This window comes from Aythya marila, assembly GCF_965140915.1.
Source record: "Aythya marila genome assembly, chromosome: Z".
NCBI classification, from domain to species: Eukaryota; Metazoa; Chordata; class Aves; order Anseriformes; family Anatidae; genus Aythya; species Aythya marila.
Window position 1 is genome coordinate 56,986,540 of NC_139080.1, and position 13,951 is coordinate 57,000,490.

Below are 13,951 nucleotides of genomic sequence, written 5' to 3' on the forward strand. Positions count from 1 at the left end.
ATGGATTTATCTGAAAGTCATCTAGAGTAGAATCAACAATGTAAATACAGAAAGAGAAAATTCCCTTTTCTCTTTTATTGATTTTTATAAAGTTTTATGACGTTTTTATACTTGTCCTTCAGAAATGCCTCCAGCTTAATATTTATCCATACCCATGTGAAGATGCAGTTTAGTGGAAACCAGTAAGTATGAGCACAAATTATGTCATTTAAAACAGTCTAACAGGTATAAACACATATGTTTCTTATATTTCATAATAAATTTATCCCTCTTCACTCAATGTGATACTTGCTGTAATAGCAAGCAACTTAGTATTTTTTTTTTTTTTTTTTTTTTTGTGTGATCATAACTGATTCTTTTTCCTGAGTTGTTAACTGGGCAATAAAATAAATAGAATAGTTGCCATCTCACATATCAGACCTGAGCAAATGTCAGAAAAGTATGTTCTCTGCTTATTCTTCATGTCTTCCAGGTAAGAATGGATTTTTCCATTCCTAAATTTGTAAATATATTCTTTTATTAAGATGTACAAATATAAAAGTCACCTGCATGAACATTTGCAGAAACATAGCTGAAGATAAGCACATCTACCACATCTACAATTTGTATTCCACATCCATTATAATAGATTTTGCCTGGGACAAAGAAGAAGGTATTCTGAATACTCTTCATACTTTTGTTATGGTTTTACATACTCTGTTACTTATGTGGTTATTCAGTCTGTGTAAAGTTTTTTTTTTTTTTTTTTTTTTTTTTTTCATTTGATCACAACTGTACTCTATCCACTCTAAGAACTGTCATAGAAAACATCACATTGTCAATTCCCAAAATAAATATTATACCATGTATTATTTTGTTTTAATTATTGGTTTCCTATGATATTTATAATCAGGGTAATGTATCTTTTACTATCTCTTATTTATTTTCTTATCCTGTTTCTTATAAACTAGAAATATTAGTTCCTTGCTGCTTCTTTACTCCAGAGTAATAACCGTTATCACATTTTTATTAACATTGGAAATATACCGGATATATGTTAGCAAGCCATCCATTACTCATTATCTAAATAAATTTGCACTTCCAGATGCTTTAAATCATATAATCATAGAATCATTCAGATTGGAAAAGACCTCTAAGATCTAGTCAAACCTTAACTTAGTACTGGCAAGTCTACCATTAAACTATGTTAATAAGTTCTACATCTACATATTTCTTGTGGACCTCCAGGGATTGTGACTCAACCACTTTCTTGGGCAGCCTATTCCAATGCTGCACAACACTTTCAGTAAAGAAAGTTCTCCTGACATCCAACCTAAACCTCCCCTGGTACAACTTGAGGCCATTTCCCTTTGTCTTATCATTTGGTGTTTGTGAGAAATCACTGATACAGTTACTTTAAATGGGTGAAGGAAAAAATCTAAAAGTGGTAAAGGGAGCTGGTTCTTTTTATTCAGCAGCAGAGCTGGCATGTGTACACCCAACTTTGTTTCTAAATTCAGTGTTAAATTATGGCAGAAAGGAAGGATACCTTGCTGAAGGGCTGTATCTATGTACGCAGCTGTACCTTCTTTTCTGTAACTGTGAGTCATTTCAGAATGAAAATGCTACAGAAAATAGAAGAATGAGCTGCCTATCTCAGGGAATTGACTTGGCTTTGAATTTAATGAAGGGTATTAAGGAACTTGTTAGTTTTTGTTAGCTTTGCAGATTTCCTTACCTGTTTAAGAATAAAATTTATCTGTCAATTTATAACAAATCTCTGTGGTATTTTTTTAAGCTTTTGCCTAAAGTGATAGACATGATCTATGCTAGAAATCATACAGAGAGGAAAGTCTGAAGAGAACAGGTATACCTCTGAGAAGTTTGAGGAGCATGTTTCATATATTTCATAAAGATTTAGCTGAGCATTGTGGCAGTGGCAATGTGGGCAAGAACTTGCTGAAAAAGACAATATCGCAGGTTCTTCTTGACTCTTATGCATACCCTAAACTGTAGATTTGTAGAAGTAGATGTAGATTACCAGCATAAGAGTTGGTAACCCATCCAAAGGAGAACTATCCCAGACATTGTTGGTTGCTGTCAGGACTCATTAATTTGTGTCAAAATATTTACAAGGATTATCACTTGACATTTTAATGTCTTATATTTTACAAAGTGGAAGACGCATTCAAATATATCACAGCTGTCTGTATCAAAATTTATTCTCTGGTTGTGTTATTCCATCTCTCTGAGTTAATAAAGGAGGATTTATCTCTATTTTTGGTGAAAATGACAGTAGAAATTCTTTAAGTGCTTTACTTCCATTTGTCATTTTCTCAGTGACATGTGGTGATGGATCTTTGCTTTGTTCTGAAACTTGAAATGAGAACACATATGTTAACAGAAGATTCTATGCTTAAAAGAATGAACCTGCCAATTCAAATATTAGGAGTAAATCCCATTTGTAATTCCAGGAATTTCCCTATTGAAACTGGAGAATTTTCAGAATTTGGCTAGTTTACATGTCTTATACAAACTCTCTTTTTCCCAACTGCAAAAAGAGACCTGGATAAGTACTTAGAGAATATAGATATTTCTCTTTTTGTTGTTGTTGCTTTTCCCCTAGACATAAATCTTAAACTTTACTTGGAAAATCCTTAACTGAAAACAGAAATTGCTGAACATAGAGAAAGTCACCAATTGCACTTATATACATATACTAATCATCATTTTTAATTTTTTTTTTTTTTTTCCTATGTTCATAGTTTGGGAATTTTCTGGCATAACATACTGGGTTTTTCATATTAATTATGCAAAGTTAAAACTCCTCAGAATTAGATTAGTTTAAAGAACCTGGTTCACATAAAAACTATGAAATGTGGAAACCAGCTTTTCAGAAACTAATGTCTGCTCTGAGATGGCAAAACCCCATGCTTGGATCTTATAACAGACTGCTAGCCTTTGTGTGTGTGTAAATTTTTTACTTTTTATAAAAATAAAAGTACTAAAATAAAAAATATACAAAATATAAAAATATAAAAATAAGGGCATTAAAATTTGGTACTAAGAGAAACTTTCTGCCAATTCTGGAATCCTAGTTTAACAAATAAGATATTCACTTATTATTACTGAGGAGATGCAAGGGGAAAAATACATACCATGGTGATGGTATGTATTATATAAAAAGTATAATAAAGTATATATATATATAATAAAGTATATAAAAAGGAGATGGAAGAAAGGAAATGTCAGACAGGGAGAAATATGAATTAATTCTTCACATGAATGAAGGTACACCACAAAGTGATAAAAGTTCCTTTGAATTTAACCACTTATTGTTCGCAAAGACATACATCAAGATCATTAAGAGCCTTCATGGACAAAGTCTGCTTTATACTTTTATTTCACAGTTCTTGCAACTCAGTTATTTCTGAAAATATTATTCTGATTGGAAACAAAAAGAAATTGTATATTGACAGAATGCAAAGTGTTCTTTACAAATTTGTTTTACATGATACATTTTTTTTTTTTTTCCCCAAAGTTTCTTTGATATAGTATCAGATGTAACGAGCCAGATGAAGGGAATGGAAGCACATTCACAAAAAAAAAAAAAAATAAAAAAATAAATAAATCTTTTCTACACACAAGGGAGGGTAAAGGAGGGAAGGAATTGCGATTATTATGTGATTAATAATTAAAAAAGAATGAGAACCTCTACTTTGTTTTATAAATGGGAATGGTTTTCCATATCTAAAGTAATGGTCGTTAAGCATGTTATAGACAGTATTGTAATATTTTTCCATTTTTTTTTTTTTAAAGTTATAATTTAAATGACATATATACTGTATTTTTTTTCATGTATGTAGATAATTGGGTAACATATTGATAGATATTTCAAACTCACAAGGAGTTTAATCTCTAACACATTAAACGAACACCGTAGATGTATGCAGCTGATTCACATACAGAAGTGTAAATACTCATATAAGTAAATATTAATAAGATTTTTTTTCTACTAGAATAGCTTGACAATGAAAAAAAAAAAAAGGATGTTTTGAATGAATGCCATACCCTTTCATTGAAAACATAATAGAGATATTAGATAGTCAGTAGAGGAAAAATAACATTCTTTCTAGATTTCAGAAAATATAAGTATTGTTATATGAGAAATATCTAGTATATTTAGCCAAAAAATATATTTCTTTCTACTGCTGTCAAATCATTCTTTTAAAATCTAATTTGGGAAGCAATTATTGTATCTCATTAACTGCAATTCCATTGTGATTATTTCCTGGTTTTGGCCTCAAGCCACAAAGATACAGGGGTTATCCACATGAGAGATTTTGTGCACATGAACATTCCCATTATGCTTGGAGTTTTTATGCCTATAAGTGTTTTCATAAATAAAAAGTTTTCATAAATAAATAAAAACACAAGTGTTGCTTAATATAGCTCTGAGTAATAGATTTCAGGGACTGTTCTTCAATTTGGAAGGAAGTAGTCACTCCACTGTGTTCAAAATATTATTCAGAGACAGCAAGTTTCTTGTGAAAATACTGACTTAGTAAGGATACTTAGTTATAGTGAGAATGATAAATGTTGGAATGAAATGCAGTATGCTGCAAACCAGATAAATACAAAAAGGAAGACAGCAACTACAACTTTATCTCCCTTTGGGTTCTGACAAGTTAGAAAAGCCACAAAAGACATGCAAGACTGTCCTTTGAGGACACCATTTCTGACCCTTTTCAGAAATGAGCAGGTTAACTCTATAGTGTCACATGTAAGTCAATTGTGATGCTGAAGATGCTGCGTCCTTTCATTATGACAGAAATAAGTCTGGATGGATACAAAGGAAACATTTGCTTAAACACTGTCTTCTGAACCCAGTTCAATTTACAGGGGGTTCCCCTTTGAGATCTTTCTTATAAAATCATCAGCATAGCAGTGCTGTGGTTACAGTTGAGGGAGCATTAACATTATAACTGCTCATTCTTAGACATCTACAATGTTCCTGAAAGATAATATTATGTCTAAAACTACCTATGTTTACTTTTATCCCATAGATAATTTATCACTAAATAAAATAATAAAAGCTATAATTATGTTTAATTGCATTGCTCAATCACTCAAGTATTAAATCATTTTCTTTTAGTTGTTCATACAATCTCCTTTCTATGCTTATTGCTTTTAAACTTTTAGTCTGTTTTAAATAATTTTAGTTAAAGTCTTCATCATATTGAGAAATACCAAACACATGAAACAACATTTATTAAGAATGTGAAACAGTCAGCTAAAAATAATTGCAAATCTTTGTGCTCTAAGACTATATGGTGATTTGTTTGTGTTCACAGAGTGTCAGTTATAATAATAAGGATTACTGATAACTTCTTCTCAGTGTAGTACTTCTCCACAAGGGAGAGAAAAACAGCTACACACTGCTTTAGTTTTTCCATAACCCTGAAAGATACCACGACATGAACACATACTGTGAGTGTATTATGGCATTGCACTCCAGGGTCCATGCTCATGAAATCCAGACTGCACATAACTATAACAGATAGAAAACACTATAGGGTGAAGATTTAGACAAGAATGTCACAGAACATCTAGTAGAAGATCCAAAAATGTAAATAAGTGACAAAAAATACTCAAAAAGAAAAGTTGTATGCTGAAAATGGAAATAACATACTAGAAACAGTAAGGTATCAGGAAAAGAGATACAAAATGATAATTTTATGATTTAGAATAAACCTTACATTTGATGCTAATTAATCTCTGAAAAACGCAAGAAAATTTGTGGTGGATTTTCTTCAATTGGATTTCTTTTAACACCGGAACTTTTTGCTTTCTTCAAACAGAAATGGAAGAAGGGCAGTCCTGAGGCTTGCACTTAGCATGTGTCTGAGATAGCTGGTCATGCTGGTTTTTTTTTTGGCCATAAAATCTGTTAATGAATGGCACATATTTTCTTAAAGTAATTTATTTTCAAAATTAAAACTGAATGAGTTATACACAACATTTTTATGTCTTTGGTTGGCCCCAGCAGCTAAACTCTCATCCAGTTGCTCACTCACCCTTCTTCTTCCTAATCCCCAACCCTAGCAGGACAGAAGAAGAGAACAGAAGGAACAGAAACGAGAGAGTACATGGGCTGAGATAAAGATAGGGAGATCACTTACCAACTACCATCATGGACAAAACAGACTAGACTTGAGGAAAGGTAATTTATAGACTGTTTCGGGCCGTGGCATGGTTTACAGGGTGTACCACATCCCTTACCACCCACAAGCCTCTGGGAAGGTTGAGAGGTACAATGGACTGTTAAAGACTATGTTACGAGCATTAGGTGCTGGGACGTGGAAACAATGGGACACAAATCTACCAGAAGCCACTTGGCTAGTTAACAATAGGGGGTCTGACAGCCGTGCTGGTCCTGCCGAAACAAAACCCCTACACACTGTGAAAGGAGCTAAGGTTCCCGTAGTGCATATAGGAAGGTGGATGGGGAAGGCAGTGTGGGTTGCTCCTGCCTTGGGAAAAGGCAAACCCACTCGTGGGATTGTCTTCGCCCAAGGACCAGGGTATACCTGGTGGGTCATGCAAAAGAATGGGGATATCAAGTGTGTGCCTCAAGGAGATTTGACATTGAGAGAAAACTAATCTATAATCTAAGTTATATGTTGTAGGAAGATGCTGTAGGATCAACGACAGGTCAACTTTGCAAGGAGCCGGGCAGTGCAACAAGGACTTGAACTAAGCTGGTGCTGGTGTCCAGATATCCAACTCCGCCTGCCTTGAGTGGCCACTTTGGCAGATGAAGACCTAATCATCAACAGTTCTTATGAACATTTTCCAAGAAAGACCTATGGAATGAAAAGATACACCTGCCTATCCTGTCCTGTTAAATCCTTGTCCTGTTAAAGTACAAGGGATAATGATGAGAATGCTTGTATGCTAAAGTATGGGGATCTGAGTGTGACACAAATGTTATGGAATAAGGGGTGGAGGTTGTACTGGGTCTGGCTGGAATGTTAACTTTCCCGGCAGCAGCCCATTCAGTGCTGTACTCTGTACTTGTAGCTGGAACAGCAGTGTTATCACACCAGTGATAACAGTGAGCAGCAGTGGCACAGCATTGGGCCTTTCTCTAACCCTCCTAGGGGGTGGGCAAAAAGTGAGGAGAGAAACATCACTAGGGCAGCTGACCTAAACCAATCAAAGGGATATTCCATACCATGTGGTGTCACACTCAGCAATAAAAGGTGGAAACAGGAAGAAGAGGGGAGGGGTGGGCTCTCGTTGAGGAGACGTCGGTCCTCCTCTCGAACACCGGCTATGTGCGTTGAGGCCTTGCTTCAAGGACGTGGTCAATCATCGCTCATTTGTGGGAAGTAGAGAGTAATTTCTTTCCTCTGCACTTCCATATAGCTTTCATTTATTTTGTGTGTTTGTTTTCCTCCCTTTTTCCCCTTTCCCTTTTATTTTCCCCTTAGTTAAATTGTTTAGTTCATGGTAGTCTTTATTTAATTATTATAATTATTTCCCTTTAATTAAATTATCCTTATCTCAACCCGTGAGTTGTTCTTTGCTTTACTTGTCCCCCTCCTTATCTAAAGGAGGGGGAGTGAGAGAGCGGTTGTGGTGTTTAGCTGCCCAGCACAGTAAAACCACCACATAGACATACATACATATATATAAATATGTATGTATGTGTATGTATATAAGTATGAAATAACTGCCTTAGGTATGCAGAAGAAAAAAAATAAAATAATAAAAAAGACACAGGCAAAACACCTTTCCTACCTGCTTTCCCAAGCTCAACCTCACTCCTTCACTCCATGCTCTTCCTCTCCTCAATTGCTACTGCTGTAGGTCTCCCTAAGTCCCTTCATCCACACAATAAACAGCATGGTAGGAAGTTATAGTCAGCACATATAGATTCCTCTCTGATGTTCCTTCCTTCTTCCACTCTGCTCTGTCAGGTGCTCCTGCACAGCCTGTAGCTTCTGTCAGGAATATCCATCTTCTCAGGCATGGGTCCTCTGAAAGGAGGCCCTCTGCTCCAGCACCTTGAGAATCTTCTTCTCTGATCTTGGTGTTATTTCTGTTGTTTCTTACTCTTTCTTTATTTCCTGCTCCTCTCTGCCCTGTCTTGAGTATGTTTTTACAGAAGCACTAAAACTTTGATGATGGCTTCAGCTGTGTTCTGTGGTGGGTCTCTTGGAGCCTGTGACCAAATAGGCTGTACCTGCAGCCCCCACACTTCAAAAATCTTGCTACCTACACCCAGTACAGTGTATTTAAAATAAAGTAAAACAAAATAGAACAAAATTAAACAAACACTCCACAGAATTTTTGATGCTAATAAAATCATTCTGTGTAATGATATACTGTCAAAGAAAATCAGTTACTCTAATATATAAATATGTTTTCCTTCAAACTCTTCAATTTTGCTAGAATTAAACTACACCCAAGCCCGACAGAACTAGAATCTGACTGCCTACCAGGCAAATTTTAAAATCTTCCACCATTGTTCACCATTGCTCACCATTGCCAGGCTCTCCGCCTGGCTCCTCAGCAAAGGTTTTGTCAGGCTGACACACAGTCCACTGCCCATAAGCCCTGGGGACACCTCATCCCTGGCTCATTGTGCTTCCACCACTTCTGTTCCCTGCATACCAAAGGCTTGCGCTCCATTGCATATCAGAAGGAAAATACATTTCTATGTATCACATTGAATCACAGTTCTCCCCAGTCTTTTATTCATATGTTTTATTTTCAGACCAATTCTATTCAGGTAAGAAATAATTTAAAGCTTTAAGATTAGATAATTCTATTTAAGTATTTAACACCCTCACTCTCCAGCTATTGTCATGATTTTATTTTCTGTGGACTAGAGGGATTTTTTTTTTCTTTTTTAAGATTTCTTATACCCATATTTCAGAACTGACTTCTGTCTGTCATTGGTGACAACAGATTTCAGTGCATTTGCTGTTTTTTTTTTTTTTTTTTTTTTTCTGGTAATTTTTTCAAACATTAAATGCATTAGTGAGACAAAATCTAGATTCATGGAGAGCTACAGGAAAAGAATGAGCGGGATCTAAGTAGAATATGATATTCATTTTTACTTAAGGTGAAAATGGGGAGCAAAAATTAGGTTCAAAAACCAGATTTTCTTAGGATGTGGTTTGCTCTTTTGTATGAGATGAATTTGCACAGAGAAAATTCAAGCTGATCTGAACCTTGAAAAATTCAGCTGCCTGACACTCACAGCATGTGTTGTTATTAACAACACATAACAAAAAAAAAAAAAAATGAAGGCAGAAGGAGCACAGAGCAATGCAGCAACAGAGAAAGAAATTCAATAAGGAAAGCTTTTAAACCAATGTCATGAATGTGGACTTGAATTCACAATTGGAATACAAGAGAACAAACAATGGGCAGTCCAGCAGTGCAAATTAAATAAGAGGTAGGAAGTTCTTCTGACATATATTCTTGTGAAGTGCTACCTTGCAAGGGCTTAAGAAGCAAAACATTTCAAAAATTCCCAGGGGTTTGGGCACCAGAAATCATAATCATAGAATCATTAAGGTTAGAAAAGACCTCCAAGATCATCTGGTCCAACCATCCTCTTACTACCAATATCACCCACTAAAGCATGTCCCTGAGCACCGTGTCCAACCCTTCCTTGAATACCCCCAGCAATGGTGACTCCACCACCTCCACCCTGGGTAACCTGTTCCAATGTCTGACTACTCTTTCTGAGAAGAAAATGTATCAAAAAGTGTGAAAGCAAACCTAAATTCAAAGGTAGAATAAGGAGATACATCTCACTCCCTTACAGGATTTAGTAGCAGTCACATGCTAAGAGGCATCCTTTCTCATAGTTTTTTGTTCATGTAGTGACAGGACAAGGAGTAGTGGTTTTAAACTAGAAAAGGGTAGATTTAGATTAGATATTAGGAAGAAATTCTTCACTTAGTGAGGCACAGGAACAAGTTGCCTGGAGAAACTGTGGATGGCCCATAAATATATTTATGTTGTCGTAAAATATGTCATAAGACATCTGTCATTGTAATCATAGTTGTTCTTTGCATTGCCAGCTTCCTTCTGATATGAATAATCTTTACTCCTATCAGGAAATCCACTAAGGCTGAAGAATTGTATGTGTAAATAAGTAGTACATGAATAAAATTGTATATATGAATACTTTGGCATACTACAGAATCATAGAATGATTGAGGCAAGTTTTGAATATCTGCAGAGAAGCAGACCTGCTGTAGTGCTCTGTCACCTTCACAGTAAAGAAATGTTTTCTCATATTCAGATAGAATCACAGAATCATAGAATATCCCAAGTTGGAAGGGACCAATAAGGATTGTCGAGTCCGAATCTTGGCACCTCACTGGTCTACAGAAAATTTTACACCATGTGATGAAGTGTACAGTCCAAATGTTTCTTAAATTCCGTCAGGTTTGGTGCAGTGACTACTTCCCTGGGGAGCCTATTCCAGTGTGTGACCACCCTCTCAGTGAAGAACCTCTGCCTGATGTCTAGCCTAATCCTCCCCTGACTCAGCTTGACACTATTCCCACATGTGCTATCACTGGTGATTAAGGAAATAGAATTCCTCCCTCTCACGAGGAATTTGTAGACTGCAATGAGGTCCCCCCTCAGCCTCCTATTCTTCAGGCTGAACAGGCCAAGTGACCTCAGCCCCTCCTCATCTGTCTTCCCCTCTAGGCTCTTCACCATCTTCGTCACCCTCTTCTGAACACTCTCCAATAGTTTTACATCCTTTTTGTACTGTGGTGCCCAGAACTTAACACACAGTACTCAAGGTGAAGCTGCACCAGCACAGAGTAGAGTGGGACAATCACTTCCTGGTGATGCCGTGTTTGACACACCCCAGGATACGGTTGACCCTCCTGGCTGCCAGGGCACACTGGTGGCTCATACTCAACTTGCTGTCAATCACAACCCACATATCCCTCTCTGTGGGGCTGGTCTCCAGCATCTCATCACCCAGTCTGTACATATAGACAGGGTTGCCCCCTCCCAGGTGCAGGACCTCGCACTTGCTCTTGTTAAACTTCATGCAGTTGGTGATTACCCATCTCTCCAACCTGTCCAGATCTCTCTGCAAGACCTTTCCACCCTCAGCCAAGTCTACAACTCCTCTAAGTTTGGTGTCATTGGCAAATTTGCTCAAAACACCTTCTAGTCCTACATCCAAATCATTTTAAAAAACATTGAAGAGGAGTGGCTCTAAAATGGAGCCTTGGGGGACCCCACTAGTAACCATCCGCCAGCCGGATGTGGCCTCAATAACCACAACCCTTTGAGCCCTGCCCAACAGCCAATTACTCATCCATCATATGATGTTTTTTTTAGCTCTATGCTGGACATTTTGTCCAGTAGGATCCTGTGGGAAGCTGTGTCAAAAGCATTGCTGAAGTCCAAAAAGATCACATCATCTGGTTTCCCATGATCGACTAGATGGGTGATCTTATCATAAAAGGAAATCAGATTTGTTAGGCAGGATCCACTCCTCATGAACCCATGTTGGCTGGGACCAATGACAGTATTGTCCACCATCTGTGCTTCAATAACTTCAAGGATTATCTTCTCCGTAATTTTACCAGGCACTGATGTGAGATTGACAGGCCTGTAATTGCTAGGGTCTTCAGAACTCCTTGAATTTCATGAACATTAAACTCTTTTTATTCCTCATAGCCTGTGATCAATTGCCACTGCATTATAACCAGTTTGACTGAAAATACTGTAACAACCTTCATTAATTTTTTTATTTAATTATATTTACCAACTGAATGGTAATGTTGAAATGATCCAGCTAGGATCTCCTGTATGAAATAACAAGTAAAGCTGGATCTACATGTACATGTAACATATTTTCTGCTCCCATGTCCTGTATTTAATTTATTTGTTTCTTTTTTTTTTTTTCTTTTTCTTTTTCATACAGTGTATCCTCTCTTACTTTTTAGTTATTTTATCTAGATCTTTTCAGTTATTTCCATCTTCATCTTTTTTCCCTTTTCCCATCATCATGTCCCTGCAAAGAAGAGCAATGCAACCAACATTTTCATTTTCCTGCAGTTGTTTTAGGTGTACATCCACATGTACACACTCAGTCAGTAAGCAATGGCCTCTGAAGAGTGTTGAGTCCCCAGTTTTACAAAGTTCTAAAGCATGGGACTGATTTTAAACAGTCCTACTTCTTCTATGGTAGTTGTAGTTGTTCTTGTTAGTATTAAAGCACAGAAGAAAAGTATTACTGCATGATTTAAAAAACAAGCAAACAACAACAACAAAAAAAAATCCAAAAAAAACAACCAAACAACAACATCACATGAAGCGAAAACATTGGAGTCAGGCTTCTGGAATATTTTTACAGGTTGCAATGGAAAAAAATTGCAGCTTATTACAATAAAAAACTTATAAAAAGGATGGAATCACCAAAATGAAAGGTTTGTCTCTTTCTTGCTAGTGAGAAGCACTTTCATGTATATCTTTACATATTTATGATCACATTCTTATATTTTCTTATTCAGCAGACTGATAAAAAAATCACTTCTTGTAGCTCCCTTTAGCCACTGTTTTGTTAATGCTTCCTGCATTATTAATTCAACAGTTACAATATATATATGTATATATATATTTTTTTTTGGGGGGGGGAGGAGTACCATCCATTTCATATCAGTTATAAAAATAATAAATCTCCTCTGCCCCCTCCCTTAGCATAGATTTATCTTCACTGCGATTAATTTCTCTTTCAGTTCTTAACAGTAATTTAAACATTTGGAATATATGATCTAATTTGTAATTATTTATTTTAACTGTGATTTCTATTTCTTAATAATTTTGTAGTGTTTTTATTAGCATATCAGTTCCTAGACTATCATATAGCTGTCATTATATATGTATACTAATGAGTGGTTAGTTAAAATTAAAATATTATATTACTATAAGATCAGGTCTGAATCCCTTTTCCTTTCCATTTTCTGGGAAATTATTATTATTATTTTCTTTTTAAAGGTCTAATAAGGTACTCTTCCTAAAAGAAGTTTTTCCTACATATGAAAAATTAATTTGAAGAAAACTTTTCCTTTGTTTCACTTCAAGATTTGAAAAATATGAATTGTTAGCACTTTAAAGTAAAAATTAGTAAGTTTAAGTAAAGTTTAAAATTATTAACCCTGGGCAAAGCCAAAGTGTTAGGTACCATGTGAAGTAGGAAATTCTAGACCTTGCTTCAAGAATTTTTAAACATAAGTGTACAATCTGTCCTGTTGCCAGGAGATACAATGTGAAGGATAAAAAATATCAGCACTGGTAATATTTTTTTACATGAATTATTATTATTGTTATTGTTATTATTATTATTTTAATTTTTCTGCTTTTAAACCATGGTTATGTATTTAATTGGGGGTAGTGAGGTCAGTATGATTGTTTTATGCATAGCTCAACAGCTTAAGACCAGTAATGAATGTGGACTTTTTCATTGCTTTATATACATAGTGAGATACATGTTATTATTCTGTGTCTAGATACCCCAAAGTATAAAACCATCCCATCTAGTGTCTACGTTCCTGTTATCCAAGCTTTTGTGAGTAGCTGGAAATTAGTTAATAGTTTTTCTGTAATTATGAAAGAATTCACAGGTAATGTTGCTCAGTTTTTAAAAGATTTTCAGCATGTCTGGCACTGCAGCACTCCAAGGTGGAGTGACATCATTCAGGCCATGATAGTCCACTGTTAGTCTCCACTCACCATTAGATTTTTGTGATGGCCATATTGGACTATTAAAGGGTGAGTGAGTCTTGCTGGTCACTCCTTGGCTCTCCAGTTGATGAATTACCTTATGGATGGGAATCAGGGAGTCTTGGTTGGTGCGATATTGCATCCCATGCATGGCTGTGATAGTGATTGGCACCTGCTGGTCTTTGAC